Source organism: Triturus cristatus, chromosome 3_2, assembly GCF_964204655.1.
Source record: "Triturus cristatus chromosome 3_2, aTriCri1.1, whole genome shotgun sequence".
NCBI classification, from domain to species: Eukaryota; Metazoa; Chordata; class Amphibia; order Caudata; family Salamandridae; genus Triturus; species Triturus cristatus.
Genome location: NC_140584.1, coordinates 149,809,844 through 149,826,207, shown reverse-complemented (window position 1 = coordinate 149,826,207; position 16,364 = coordinate 149,809,844). Strand labels below are relative to the sequence as shown.

At 44.1% G+C, this 16,364-nt stretch overlaps 1 pseudogene; it reads left to right on the top strand.

Annotated features, from left to right (window-relative positions):
- The first annotated feature begins 8,652 nt into the window (after window positions 1–8,652).
- On the top strand, window positions 8,653–11,107 carry LOC146856914 (uncharacterized; annotated as a pseudogene).
- The last annotated feature ends 5,257 nt before the right edge of the window (window positions 11,108–16,364 follow it).

Below are 16,364 nucleotides of genomic sequence, written 5' to 3'. Positions count from 1 at the left end.
TGCTTGGGCGTGCAGCCTGAACGCACGTGCACTGCCTTTAGTGACCATTAAGACCACGGTTAGCGTGAGTCGTAGCAGGAATACTAATGAGACTTTTACTCCTGGTAGTACCTAAATGACCACCATGAAGGTAGGGGTTTTACAGCAGTTTGTGACTCAAGAAAACAAGACGTGCAGAGCAGAACACTCCATTGTGTTGGATGGAATATACAAGCTCTTTCTCTGGGTTTCTCTTCTCATTTTGTTGACACAGCCTTGCACCTGTGACTCTGCTTCTGTTGATTTAGAGCACCCGAATCTTGAAATGTGTGGGAATGATCTAATTTACATGCCTTGAGATGAGATTTCTTGAAATTGTTTAGTATATTATTTTTTGTTCAGCTACATATGCCTATTTCTTTCAGTGGTCGTTATGGTGTTCCGCTGCTACTTGATTGGCCTCGATTGCAATCGATAACAATTTTAATTAGTTACGCAATACATTCAAGAAGGATACAGTGACTTTTAACGCTACCACGTCTGTCCAGTTCATGTTTGTTTAAATTGGCGCAGGAATAATTTGCCGATCACATTATAAAATCGTTAGAAAGCGATACACCTCTCCAGTTGCGTAGCTGATTGTAAGTCAGTCTGAGAGACACTGGGGGAAGCTCTGCTTGCCTTGGACGTAAGGCATAAATAATACATCCTTGCAGATATTTACATGAAAATACTCTGTGTGTTGGGAAATCATTGGTGCATCTTAACGCTGATCCGAAAATCTGTTGTGCAAATGTGTATCAACTTCAAGCATTTTGCTTTAGCTCTTGAGGGAGAGATACTGGGGCATATTAACAAGCCAGGCGATAAAATTATCGCCGCTTTAGCGTCAGAAAACTGCCGCTAAAACGGCGATAATGGACTTGAGAATATGCTCTATGGACTTCCAATTGAAACCCATGTTAGATGTGAAGGACGACTAACATGGGTTTCAATTGGAATTCCATAGAGCATATTATCAAGCCCATTATTGACGTTTTAGCGGCAGTTTTCTGCCGCTAAAGCGGCGATAATTTTATCGCCTGGCTTGTTAATATGCCCCACTGTTTACTAGCATGATGTTTTCGAGGATATAGTACAGTGAGCCTATGTGTGTTGTTAACCCACAACTGTGTGTTAATAAAGTGCTCCATTACGCCTCAGCGGAGATTTCTCACAGATCACATCCCCCTGCTCAATCTACTCAAAAATGTGACCTAGGCTGCTTCTTCTCGTAATCTGATGACAGCTGTGAGCAGAAACCAAAGAAAATGAGGTTTAAAGTGGGAGTGGGGCGCGTGCAACAGCTGAGTAATGGGAGAAGGGAGGCCCAAATATTAAAGCCATAGCGCCCAATCAGAACACGCGCGTGCGCGATGCAGCCTTTTTCGCCTGCCCTGCTGCTCTTAGCCCGGAGTGGAAGGGCCAGCTGAGGGGGCTGCTCCTGCTCTGGCCTCCTAAGTGGCTTCTGGCAGATGTTTTAATCTGCCTTTTGAAGAACGACTTCTGGGCAGCTGTGCTGCTGCATACATCTGTTTCTGTTTGGACAGATGGAGGCATGCACTTCCAACTGCAGGACTCTGCCTCACACTGGGGATTGTTTAACCAGCAGCTCAAGTGCTTACATTAGTGTACCGCAGCAGAAAGAGGTGGCAGAGCACATGGTAGGTTTTAAGCTCGATATAACCGGACGGATAATTCACAACGTGATTTGCTGAACTTTTTTTTGCAGTTTTATGTAGCGCGGATTCGACCCGAAGATATTGGAGCGCTAAACATGGACACCAGTTACATTACACAAGGTCATAACTCCTTTGTTTTTTAGGCATGGAAGATTAAATAATTTTCCTAGAAGCGGAGGATATGCCTGAAAAGTTAAGGACATGAGGGCCCTGACCCATTTCAATATCCATTGCTTATATCCTTACAAAACGTAAGCAGCAGGTAAAAAGACCACATGCCTGCACACAGAGCGCAGTACACATTTTGTTCAATCCACACTTTGCAATACCTCCAGGATTGATGCACTATTGTTGCAAGCCCAGGGAAAACAAAGCAAACAAAAAAAGCGCTTCTCTGGCAAACTCTGAAAAAGTGGTGCTATTGGGTTTGTGTGTGAATAAAATCAATCTGGCCAGTTTGCTGCGACCCTGTTACTTTATTTAGTTATTTGGCATATTTTTAACCTTTTAATCCAGATGCTGCACTTTGGAATTTAAATACGACATTTCCAGCAAAAGTGTTTTTCTTTTTTGGATCCATTTCACAGGGGAGCAAATAATCTCGAAGTCAGGGTTTTCATTAAAGAATTCTGCCCACTTCGACCACTTTACAGCCTCGGCTTTCTGCCACCACCCTTATCAGCTGGGCCCAATATGCGCGCGTGGCAGGGGATGTCAGAAAGCCGAGGTTGTAACCAAAACCAGGCCAATTCTCAATTTGGTCATTTTAGATATGTTTGCGCTGGGAGAAGAAACGTGACGGAAAACTACTTAAAACCAGAACATCGCACGGGCCCGATTGAGGCTTACCTTTCCGGTGTACACACATTTTTAAAACGAGCCAACACAGTGGGCCGCGCGCCATATTAACTACTGTGGAAGTTGAATACCCAGCAACTCGAAATCGGGGGTTTCAAAAATGTATGTAATAAATAACCCAAACGCGCCACCCGCTTTAAGCCCCACCGTGACTGCGACAACTTACTTGCACAAGCTACGATGCAGTCACGACGAAGAGATCGCCCCCGCAGCTTTTGAAGATAGCGCCGCAGGGGCTGGCCAATTTAATTGCCAGTGGCTGTCATTGGTAGCGCGATTCGCCCGCTACTTGATTGACGGCCCGGGGACCCAGTGCCCTGCAGCTACGTGCGCAGCAGGTGTGCTTGCAGTGCACACACATGCTGCAAGTCCATATACCCAATCATGCGCAGCCATTCTCCGTGCGCTCAACAGGATTGGAGGATACTGCCAGAGCCTGCTTATATCCACCGTGTGAGCTGATCTGGTGAGTACGTGAATTAACTTTGGGAGATCTATATTCTATTCGGAAAGTGTATGAAAACTTAAGACTGTGTTAATGGTGTCGTAGCAGGAATACTAATGAGACTTTTACTCCTGGTAGTACCTAAATGACCACCATGAAGGTAGGGGTTTTACAGCAGTTTGTGACTCAAGAAAACAAGACGTGCAGAGCAGAACACTCCATTGTGTTGGATGGAATATACAAGCTCTTTCTCTGGCTTTCTCTTCTCATTTTGTTGACACAGCCTTGCACCTGTGACTCTGCTTCTGTTGATTTAGAGCACCCGACTCTTGAAATGTGTGGGAATGATCTAATTTACATGCCTTTAGATGAGATTTCTTGAAATTGTTTAGTATATTATTTTTTGTTCAGCTACATATGCCTATTTCTTTCAGTGGTCGTTATGGTGTTCCGCTGCTACTTGATTGGCCTCGATTGCAATCGATAACAATTTTAATTAGTTATGCAATACATTCAAGAAGGATACAGTGACTTTTGCCTTTTAACGCTACCACGTCTGTCCAGTTCATGTTTGTTTAAATTGGCGCAGGAATAATTTGCCGATCACATTATAAAATCGTTAGAAAGCGATACACCTCTCCAGTTGCGTAGCTGATTGTAAGTCAGTCTGAGAGACACTGGGGGAAGCTCTGCTTGCCTTGGACGTAAGGCATAAATAATACATCCTTGCAGATATTTAAATGAAAATACTCTGTGTGTTTGGAAATCATTGGTGCATCTTAACGCTGATCCGAAAATCTGCTGTGCAAATGTGTATCAACTTCAAGCATTTTGCTTTAGCTCTTGAGGGAGAGATACTGTTTACTAGCATGATGTTTTCGAGGATATAGTACAGTGAGCCTATGTGTGTTGTTAACCCACAACTGTGTGTTAATAAAGTGCTCCATTACGCCTCAGCGGAGATTTCTCACAGATCACATCCCCCTGCTCAATCTACTCAAAAAAGTGACCTAGGCTGCTTCTTCTCGAAATCTGATGACAGCTGTGAGCAGAAACCAAAGAAAATGAGGTTTAAAGTGGGAGTGGGGCGCGTGCAACAGCTGAGTAATGGGAGAAGGGAGGCCCAAATATTAAAGTCATAGCGCCCAATCAGAACACGCGCGTGCGCGATGCAGCCTTTTTCGCCCGCCCTGCTGCTTTTAGCCCGGAGTGACAGGCCCAGCTGAGGGGGCTGCTCCTGCTCTGGCCTCGTAAGTGGTTTCTGGCAGATGTTTTAATCTGCCTTTTGAACAAGCATTTGCAATGCAATAGGTCTCGCATTTATAGGAGTTTGAGCTATTGGCATTGTAAATGACAATGCTTTTTATTTAAGTTTGTTTTTTTTAAAACATAAATAAAAGGCACTGTCATTTATAATGCCAATAGCTCAAACTCGTATAACTGCCAGACCTATTGCATTGCAAATGCTTGTTTAACTAGGTTATTGTAACACCCGCTTTTTACAGGGCCAAAAAGCCGCGGAACCGTATAACATGGCTGTGTTATCACTCTATTGTTATATATATGTCTAATTTAAGGCGATAGATGCTTTATTTAGGTAAATGTTAGTATAATCTAAACATTGCATGTATCCACTTATGAAAGCTAATCACGTGTAGTAAAGACCATGTGTCACTGTGCAGCACTTTACAAAAATAAAAAATACAATATACCATCTGCAAGTGAAAAGCCGACACATTTTCCTTTAGATGTACTTTTCGATAGCAGGCAAACGGTGTTTTCTTTTTGAAGTCTTTTACCACAGACTAAGAAAAGCATCTTACGTTCCCTAATATAAATAGTGTCTGGTAATTCCCTCATAAACAGGGCTGTAAAATATTTCAGAAAGGAAAGAATAAAAAAATGTATTGTTTGTTCTTCGAGAACTCAAACCAGAGACCTGCCTTATCAGAGCGGAGAGAGTTATATGGTACTAGCTCTAAGCCAGATATAACAGACAAGTGGGGGAGGGTGGGGGGGGAGCGGGGCTTCGGTTTAAGCAAAGGGACACGGAGGTGCAGAGACGGCTGCACGGGAAGGCCTGCCCCTGGAGCGTGCTGGTGCCGGTGAGGCCTTCAAGCCTCAGTATGGGCCCCTGGGGCCCACACCTGAGCACACCATTCATGCCTTCTGCACAAGTTGGGCCCCGAAGAAGGTTTGGTTGCGTTATAAGGGGCTTCTGCGGAAATATTGTACTGTAACTGGATTTATATAGCGCTTATTGCCTCTGACGAGGCGCTGAAGCGCTTTGAGGCGTGTAACTCCGATTACTACTGCAATATAGAATTTATAAAGCGCTTCGTGCCACTAATGCGACTACGAAGAGCGCCACTGGCCTGGTAGGCATGAAGAGCCACCCTCCCCCGTGTAATGCCAGCTGCTGCAACAGGGGGAGGGACGGACTCTGAGGAGAGAGAGCAGAGGAGGAAAGAGCAAGAGAGAACCAGTCTGCCAAGTAGGTGCGAACTTTAAAGTGAAAGTAATCATTTCGCGGGCGCTTTGATGTGCGCAGTCGCCGCGCGGCTCACTGAGAACATCAAAGCGCCCGCGAAATGTACACGCAGGCTGCCAACTGGTGCGCGCGCCCGGCGCACATGCACTGTAGTTGGGGGCCTGAAAAGCACTCGTTTGCACTTCCAAATCCCCGTTTTCTATAGCTCTTGCCAGAGCAGCGCTAAAGCGCTGGCTGAGGCGAGACCTAAAAATGACTTCTGGGCAGCTGTGCTGCTGCATACATCTGTTTCTGTTTGGACAGATGGAGGCATGCACTTCCAACTGCAGGACTCTGCCTCACACTGGGGATTGTTTAACCAGCAGCTCAAGTGCTTACATTAGTGTACCGCAGCAGAAAGAGGTGGCAGAGCACATGGTAGGTTTTAAGCTCGATATAACTGGACGGATAATTCACAACGTGATTTGCTGAACTGTTTTTTGCAGTTTTATATAGCACGGATTCGACCCGAAAATATTGGAGCGCTAAACATGGACACCAGTTACATTACACAAGGTCATAACTCCTTTGTTTTTTAGGCATGGAAGATTAAATAATTTTCCTAGAAGCGGAGGATATGCCTGAAAAGTTAAGGACATGAGGGCCCTGACCCATTTCAATATCCATTGCTTATATCCTTACAAAACGTAAGCAGCAGGTAAAAAGACCACATCCCTGCACACAGAGCGCAGTACACATTTTGTTCAATCCACACTTTGCAGTACCTCCAGGATTGATGCACTATTGTTGCAAGCCCAGGGAAAACAAAGCAAACAAAAAAAGCGCTTCTCTGGCAAACTCTGAAAAAGTGGTGCTATTGTGTTTGTGTGTGAATAAAATCAATCTGGCCAGTTTGCTGCCACCCTGTTACTTTATTTAGTTATTTGGCATATTTTTAACCTTTTAATCCAGATGCTGCACTTTGGAATTTAAATACGACATTTCCAGCAAAAATGTTTCTCTTATTTGGATCCATTTCACAGGGGAGCAAATAATCTCGAAGTCAGGGTTTTCAGTATTGAGAAGAGAAAGGTTTCTATTCTCGTCTAGTGGCAGGATAGTAAATGGCCATAATTGTCTTTTTACCCCAAAGGGTGGTGTATATCGAGGGTCTGCATCCAGAGACCTATGTGATGGGAGATAGACACATCATTTTGTACTTTGGTAGACAGTACAAGCAAGGGTCAAGGGCTAAGCACTGTCTGTGCGCTTGCGCCATATCATGCAAACAGTCCTATCATAAATGGAACCACCGAGTCCTTCAATTGAAATGGCAGCATGCTGCTGTGTGTGGTTTTCTCCTGGGTGCAAAGAAGGAGATTCTTTCGTTGAGGTGTTGGGGTCCGGTGTTGTGGAGGGCGCTTTGTAGGCGTGTGTGAGCAGCTTGAAGGTCACTCTCCTTTTGACAGGGAGCCAGTAGAGGTGCTGGGTAATGTGGTCGTGTTGTGGGATGCTGAGGACGAGTCTGGCTGCAGCGTTCTGGACAGTCTTGTGAAGTAGAGATTTGTTGATTCCGGCATAGAGAGCGTTCCTGTAGTCCAGCCTGTTGGTGATGAGTGCATGTGTGACGGTCTTCCTGGATTCAGGGTGGATCCATTTGTCTTGCAGAGTATGCAGAGGGTGTATGTAAATAAGTACACATATACATAGAGGTTTTTATTTTAGCACAAAATTGTTCATGGCTCAAGATTCTTTTTATATCGTAGGAGTAATGGCAGAAGCAGGAGCAAAAAAAAGACTTTCTAAAAAACGAGGTCCATAGCACAAACATTTAATATTGGTAAGTGCTTTAGAATGTTTGAGTGGGTGTAGGTGTGCCTTTGAATAGTAGAATGACATTGCAGGAATTGTATGAGTGATCATAATATTGGATTTTTCTGGCTACATTTCGGGTTCTGGGAGGGGCTACATCAATTCTACTATTTGGATTACTGTTTAGCACTCTAACGAATTTTAACACTACCTTTTTAACTGTGTATATTTTATGAAGTCATTGAATTTTATTGCTTGTTTTATTGATGTTTTTATGGCATTTGATTGCCGAAATAAAGTTTTTAGGAATGAATGAATAGTAAAACTCAGTCCAGCATTGGTGAAACATGCAGAGGACATAGAGTAATCCCACAGACAGATTTGTGTATTGTTGCATTCCTAGAAGCTGGGTGAGACGCAAACTGGAGAGGGAAGAGTTAGGCTTCACCTGTACACTTCCAAGGGTGTTCTTTGATTTAGTGCCAGGTCACCATAACGGGACCTGGGCACATCTTAGGAAGGAGATGAGACTGATAAGAGAATCATAAAAAAACAGGGCTCTCTAGCCCAACCTTTTGAAGCACATATATCATAGTGCCTGACACCCAGTTATGAACGCTAGTCACTCCCTTTGGCCTGTGAGAGACTCAGCGCCTGCTGAGTGTGGCTGCTTGGTGTGCACCAGATTCACTTGGACTTGGCTGCAGCAGTCGGGATCCCCTGCAGATGGGGCACACTCAGGAACTTCAGATGCTTCACCCTTCACCCTACCTGGATGGGAGCTCTAAACATTCAATAAAAATTAGAACATTGGAATGTTGGGCGCTCCACAATAAATTCTCTGGTTCTATTTTTTTAAAATAAATCTTTTTATTGTAACAGCGCAGAATTACGTCTTTACATCATCAATATTACAAACACGCTTAAGCAGTACCACCCCTCCCCCCCCCAGAGTGTTGCCAAAGGGCCTTGCAGGGCCGCTGTCCTCCTTATCTCCTGGTATGCTGTTCCCGTCAGATAATTTCTGCTTGATTCATGGCAAGGGTTGTGTCAACCACGGGAGGCAGGGACTCCCCGATATATATTCCATTTATCCCAAAAATTTCCCCCACTGTTTTGGGCAACATGTTTTGGCCACTTCATATTTGTTCTCTAGCCGTTCAAATGACATCATCTCTCTACCCGTGTGGAGGTCTCACAACCTGGAAATCCCGATTAGGTCCCACTGAGTGAAGTCTTTTCTGATGCCTGAGGCCCCCAATTGCTTTGAACCCCAAAGTGGTTGTGTCTTTGGTGAGCTTGTTTAATAAAAATATCATACGTTCCAATGCAATTGGTGATAAACTGAAGTAGTCTCATCCTTTACTATGGAATATAATTTACGTACTCCAACATATGATTTTGATGAAGAGGCTTATGAGGAATTACACACATCTGGGCATCAGAATGAATATGCAGATGAAAGAGAAAATAATTTTGATCCAGAAGACAATGAAATCGGTTTTGAAGCACAAGACTTTACAGAGAATGTTGTAAACAATATAACTATTGTAAATGAGGGCGAAATTAATAATTCTAAAAGTCATGAAATCCAAGAAGACAATTTTTTATTTAAAGGTTCACGACACACTGTGCAAGCTGTCCTACTGCTTATCATTTGCTTTGCGGTTAGATTTAGAATTTCTGATGAGGCATTAGGGGCACTACTGGACTTAATCTGCTGCATTTTACCAGTGCCTAATAAAATGATTAACTCGTTATTCAAACTTAAGATGTTTATAAAAAAATACATCACTATTCCTAAGATAAGAAACTACTGTTCCTCTTGCTATGAAAGCATCAGCGATAATGAAAAGATATGCACTAACACCCATTGTCTAAAGGATCTTACAGAGCCTGGTGCTGTTGCATTTTTTGTCCAACATTCCATAATTGAACAGCTAAATACTATGTTTAAGAGGAGAGATGTTACGGAGGAAGTGAGAACCCACAGATATGAACACTACAAACAGAATGGAAACTCTGTAATAGGTGATGTTTATGATGGAATTGGATATAAAAACCTGTTTGATGAGGGGATATTAAGTAATGAAAACAATATCTCTTTTGTTCTGAACACAGATGGAGTGAACATTTTTAAAAGTAGTAAACTAAGTATGTGGCCTGTGTATTTGATGATTAATGAGCTCTCCATAACAAAACGCAAAGCAAAAGAAAACATGCTTGTCCATGGAATTTGGATTGGGCAAAGAAAGCCATATATACCTACATCCTTTAACTGAGGAATTGAGTCAGTTGGAAAATGGAGTTATGTTTACAGATCATACAGGCTCTGTTTTTGTATGTCGTGCTGCACTACTTTCATGTACTTGTGATCTACCAGCTCGTTGTTTGGTTACCAACAGTAAGGAGTTCAATGGGAAATTTAGCTGTTGGTCCTGTTTACAGCCAGGCATGACTTCAAGATCTGGAATGGGGCATTGTCATGTTTTTCCTTACAATGATGATGATCCTAAAGGACCACCACGAACAACAGAAAATCTGAAGAATGATATAAATGAAACATTAGCTAAAATACAACAGGGTGAACATGAATATTCAGTTCGTGGTGTGAAAGGCCCTTTCCGGTTTCTGTTCCTTTCCCTTTTCCCATGTATTAAGGGATTTCGTTTAGATTATATGCATGGGGTCTGCGCTGGTGTAATGAAACTAATGCTCACATTATGGTTCGGGAAGCAATATGAGAAGTCATGCTTTTCAGCACACTCTTACAGAGAACTTGTTAGCAAGAGATTACAGGCGATCAAGCCTCCACTTAACATATCAAGACCTCCTCGTAGCCTTGAAGATGTCCATTTATGGAAATCCTCTGAATACAGAAACTTCTTGCTCTTCTGGGGAATTCCAGTACTAGCTGATGTATTACCCAATCAGTTATTTATACATTTTTGCCTCTTCTCAAAAGGAATATATTTACTAGATAAAGAAAGTCTAACATTTTCAGAAATCGACCGAGCAGAGACTTGCTTGCTCACCTTTGTCAAATTTTTTGGAGACCTGTATGATCAGAGGTTCATGACTATGAATATTCATCAGTTAGTGCATCTTTCAGACTGTGTACGTCACAATGGCCCACTCTTTTCAAATAACTGTTTTCATTTTGAAGACCTAAATGGCTACATAGTGTCCCACATCTCTGGAACACAAAATGTAGAAATGCAAATCCTAAATACTGTGACATTAATTCAGATGATACCATTACTAAAAGCAACCTATAATATTGATAGCGAGATAGAAAATGCAGTCAATAGACTTATGGATCCATCGATACGTGTGGAGAGAATGGAGATAATTGATGGGTGCTTTCAAATGGGGAAAGTGACTATAAAAGATTTAACAAATGATGAGTTCCTGGCAGCGCAAAAAAGAGTATCTGTATACTTCGAAAGGAAAGTAGCATCATATGATAAAATTAGTTTAAGGAAGGGTTATTGCTATGTGTATGCAGCAAACTACAACAAACTAGTCAGACGGGACCAAAGTACAATAAAATATTTAGATAATTCACAAATGCAGTTTGGAAAAGTGTTGAAATTTATCCAGGTCACAGAAATAAATAGAAAAACTCAAAACTTGGCACTATTAAATCCGATGCCTTGTATAAACACATATTCCAGTGACTGCAATGTCCATCAAGTTAATCCAAGTTGGAACCAGATAATTGCAGTGTATATTTCGGAAATACTAGGAAGTTGCTGCTTTGTTTGTACCACAAAATTGTCATTTGTATGCGAATTTCCAAATCACTATGAGAGAGATTAGTGGATGCTGTTGTATTAGCAGTACCACAACATGATATAGGAGCCACTTTCTCTAAGTAGTGGATTGAACTACATTGTCTGTTATGTAACACAGTATGTGGTCACCTGGATTCTCTCTATTGTTTAATGGAAAGTTATGTACTTGATTCTAAGATTGACCTTGTGATACGTATCCCTACCAAAATCTACTTGCCTAGATGTTTAAAAGGTCTATACCATACATTTCGGCAGGTTTGAAAACTGATCTGGGGGTACTCCACCCTGTAATTACTAGGAAATGTTATATTCACATCACTTTTAACTGCAACCCGGCCTCTCCCCCACTGTAAACAAGTAATTACCAGGGCACCCGTAAGGCTATGTGTTTACTTTTACAAAATGTTTTTATAAGTACATTTTAAGTACATTTTAAATACATTTTAAATGTTGTGTAAAAGCTAGATTTTGCCACATCTATCCATAGGAAATTCACACTGTTGTGTACTATTATCAATAAGAAAATTAAATTTCTGCTAACCATTTAGTTTAAAGAGTTTTCATTGACAAATTAAGGTGGGCTATGCGTCTCAGTCATATGTGGAGATTGTTCATTGTGTTACTGATAAAAACCCATATACTTTTACTTTATTGTAATCTTTGGACTGTTGAAAATAAACCATAGTCATATGAACAAATGGTCATAAGTGCTGGGATACTTTGACCATTAATTCATACTAATATATTAATGGAGGAGGTTGTAAGATCCTCCGACCTATACATGTGTAACTAAGCATCTGCTAGTGCACCTGTTTATTTGTTAATAATGTGATATATTATTAACCTAGCCATACCGCTCGGTTTCGCTTTAACAGTTTGGACACAAAATGCTTTGGACATCTTTTTAATATTTAATGGTTCACAATTCTGCTACGATTCAGAAGCTTGAGTAGAATGTTAATAGTGGTCCAGTAGTATTCAAATTGTTTGTATTCACTAAATGTTCTGCATTGTAAATGAAGACTATATGATTAGCAAATAAGTATTTGCTTAGTATTCTGTTAGTGTTCAAGAAATATCACTTACATATCAGTAGTCTTCATGCACTAGCCTTCCCAAAAAGAATACTACTGAATACTAAAATAAGCATAAAATAGTCTTCGAATGCTATAAAAAGACAGGTTAACCACTAAATGTAGTATTCGACTTCGGTAAGGGTGTTGATGTCGCATCACTACGTTTTGGGCCCTTGCCTGTCGCGGGTCCTTGGGCCTCCCACACAAGTGAGGCACCATTTTTACCGAGAGACCCAGGGGAACGCTGGGAGGTGGGAAATTTGAGTGAGCCCAGTGATGCCACAAGTTTCCCACACAAAAAAGTGTGAAAAAAGTGATTTTTTTCAGCTAAAATTGAGGTTTGCAGGGGATTCTGGGTAAGGAAACGTTGGGGGATCCACGCAAGCCATACCTCCCTGGAAGCCCCCGGGTGTCTAGTTTTCAGAAATGTATGGGTTTGGTAGCTTTCCCTAGATGGCCGCCGTGCACCGGGCCAAAAACCCAAGAGACCCCCTTGCAAAACCAGGTGGTTTTGAGATAGGCAATGTTGATGTCGCATCACTACGTTTTGGGCCCTTGCCTGTCGCGGGTACTTGGGCCTCCCACAGAAGTGAGGTACCATTTTTACCGGGAGACCCAGGGGAACGCTGGGAGGTGTGAAATTTGAGTGAGCCCGGTGATGCCACAAGTTTCCCACACAAAAAAGTGTGAAAAAAGTGCTTTTTTCAGCTAAAATTGAGGTTTGCAGGGGATTCTGGGTAAGGAAACGTTGGGGATCCACGCAAGCCATACCTCCCTGGAAGCCCCCGGGTGTCTAAATTTCAGAAATGTATGGTTTTGGTAGGTTTCCCTAGTTGGCCGCCGTGCACCGGGCCAAAAACCCAAGAGACCCCCCTTGCAAAACCAGGTGGTTTTGAAATAGGCAATGTTGATGTCGCATCACTACGTTTTGGGCCCTTGCCTGTCGCGGGTACTTGGGCCGCCCACACAAGTGAGGCACCATTTTTACCGAGAGACCCAGGGGAACGCTGGGAGGTGGGAAATTTGAGTGAGCCCAGTGATGCCACAAGTTTCCCACACAAAAAAGTGTGAAAAAAGTGATTTTTTTCAGCTAAAATTGAGGTTTGCAGGGGATTCTGGGTAAGGAAACGTTGGGGGATCCACGCAAGCCATACCTCCCTAGAAGCCCCCGGGTATCTAGTTTTCAGAAATGTATGGGTTTGGTAGGTTTCCCTAGATGGCCGCCGTGCACCGGGCCAAAAACCCAAGTGACACCCCTTGCAAAAGCAGGTGGTTTTGAGATAGGCAATGTTGATGTCGCATCACTACGTTTTGGGCCCTTGCCTGACGCGGGTACTTGGGCCTCCCACACAAGTGAGGCACCATTTTTACCGGGAGACCCAGCGGAACGCTGGGAGGTGTGAAATTTGAGTGAGCCCGGTGATGCCACAAGTTTCCCACACAAAAAAGTGTGAAAAAATGATTTTTTCAGCTAAAATTGAGGTTTGCAGGGGATTCTGGGTAAGGAAACGTTGGGGGATCCACGCAAGCCATACCTCCCTGGAAGCCCCCGGGTGTGTAGTTTTCAGAAATGTATGGGTTTGGTAGGTTTCCCTATATGGCCGCCGTGCACCGGGCCACAAACCCAAGTGACCCCCCTTGCAAAAACCAGGTGGTTTTGAGATAGGCAATGTTGATGTCGCATCACTACGTTTTGGGCCCTTGCCTGTCGCGGGTACTTGGGCCTCCCACACAAGTGAGGCACCATTTTTACCGGGAGACCCAGGGGAACGCTGGGAGGTGTGAAATTTGAGTGAGCCCGGTGATGCCACAACTTTCCCACACAAAAAAGTGTGAAAAAAGTGATTCTTTCAGCTAAAATTGAGGTTTGCAGGGGATTCTGGGTAAGGAAACGTTGGGGGATCCACGCAAGCCATACCTCCCTGGAAGCCCCCGGGTGTCTAGTTTTCAGAAATGTATGGGTTTGGTAGGTTTCCCTAGATGGCCGCCGTGCCCTGGGCCAAAAACCCAAGAGACCCCCCTTGCAAAACCAGGTGGTTTTGAGATAGGCAATGTTGATGTCGCCTCACTACGTTTTGGGCCCTTGCCTGTCGCGGGTACTTGGGCCTCCCACACAAGTGAGGCACCATTTTTACCGGGAGACCCAGGGGAACGCTGGGAGGTGTGAAATTTGAGTGAGCCCGGTGATGCCACAAGTTTCCCACACAAAAAAGTGTGAAAAAAGTGATTTTTTCAGCTAAAATTGAGGTTTGCAGGGGATTCTGGGTAAGGAAACGTTGGGGGATCCATGCAAGCCATACCTCCCTGGAAGCCCCCGGGTGTCTAGTTTTCAGAAATGTATGGGTTTGGTAGGTTTCCCTAGATGGCCGCCGTGCACCGGGCCAAAAACCCAAGAGACCCCCCTTGCAAAACCAGGTGGTTTTGAGATAGGCAATGTTGATGTTGCATCACTACGTTTTGGGCCCTTGCCTGTCGCGGGTACTTGGGCCTCCCACACAAGTGATGCACCATTTTTACCGGGAGACCCAGGGGAACGCTGGGAGGTTTGAAATTTGAGTGAGCCCGGTGATGCCACAACTTTGCCATACAAAAAATTGTGAAAAAAGTTATTTTTTCAGCTAAAATTGAGGTTTGCAGGGGATTCTGGGTAAGGAAACGTTGGGGGAGCCACGCAAGCCATACCTCCCTGGAAGCCCCCAGGTGTCTAGTTTTCAGAAATGTATGGGTTTGGTAGGTTTCCCTAGATGGACGCCGTGCCCCGGGCCAAAAACCCAAGAGACCCCCCTTGCAAAACCAGGTGGTTTTGAGATAGGCAATGTTGATGTCGCATCACTACGTTTTGGGCCCTTGCCTGTCGCGGGTACTTGGGCCTCCCACACAAGTGAGGCACCATTTTTACCGGGAGACCCAGGGGAACGCTGAGAGGTGTGAAATTTGAGTGAGCCCGGTGATGCCACAAGTTTCCCACACAAAAAAGTGTGAAAAAAGTGATTTTTTCAGCTAAAATTGAGGTTTGCAGGGGATTCTGGGTAAGGAAACGTGGGGGGATCCATGCAAGTCATACCTCCCTGGAAGCCCCCAGGTGTCTAGTTTTCAGAAATGTATGGGTTTGTTAGGTTTCCCTAGATGGCCGCCGTGCACCGGGCCAAAAACCCAAGAGACCCTCCTTGCAAAAGCAGGTGGTTTTGAGATAGGCAATGTTGATGTCGCATCACTACGTTTTGGGCCCTTGCCTGACGCGGGTACTTGGGCCTCCCACACAAGTGAGGCACCATTTTTACCGGGAGACCCAGCGGAACGCTGGGAGGTGTGAAATTTGAGTGAGCCCGGTGATGCCACAAGTTTCCCACACAAAAAAGTGTGAAAAAAGTGATTTTTTCAGCTAAAATTGAGGTTTGCAGGGGATTCTGGGTAAGGAAACGTTGGGGGATCCACGCAAGCCATACCTCCCTGGAAGCCCCCGGGTGTCTAGTTTTCAGAAATGTATGGGTTTGGTAGCTTTCCCTAGATGGCCGCCGTGCACCGGGCCAAAAACCCAAGAGACGCCCTTGCAAAACCAGGTGGTTTTGAGATAGGCAATGTTGATGTCGCATCACTACGTTTTGGGCCCTTGCCTGTCGCGGGTACTTGGGCCTCCCACAGAAGTGAGGTACCATTTTTACCGGGAGACCCAGGGGAACGCTGGGAGGTGTGAAATTTGAGTGAGCCCGGTGATGCCACAAGTTTCCCACACAAAAAAGTGTGAAAAAAGTGCTTTTTTCAGCTAAAATTGAGGTTTGCAGGGGATTCTGGGTAAGGAAACGTTGGGGATCCACGCAAGCCATACCTCCCTGGAAGCCCCCGGGTGTCTAAATTTCAGAAATGTATGGGTTTGGTAGGTTTCCCTAGTTGGCCGCCGTGCACCGGGCCAAAAACCCAAGAGACCCCCCTTGCAAAACCAGGTGGTTTTGAGATAGGCAATGTTGATGTCGCATCACTATGTGTTGGGCCCTTGCCTGTCGCGGGTACTTGGGCCTCCCACACAAGTGAGGCACCATTTTTACCGAGAGACCCAGGGGAACGCTGGGAGGTGGGAAATTTGAGTGAGCCCAGTGATGCCACAAGTTTCCCACACAAAAAAGTGTGAAAAAAGTGATTTTTTTCAGCTAAAATTGAGGTTTGCAGGGGATTCTGGGTAAGGAAACGTTGGGGGATCCACGCAAGCCA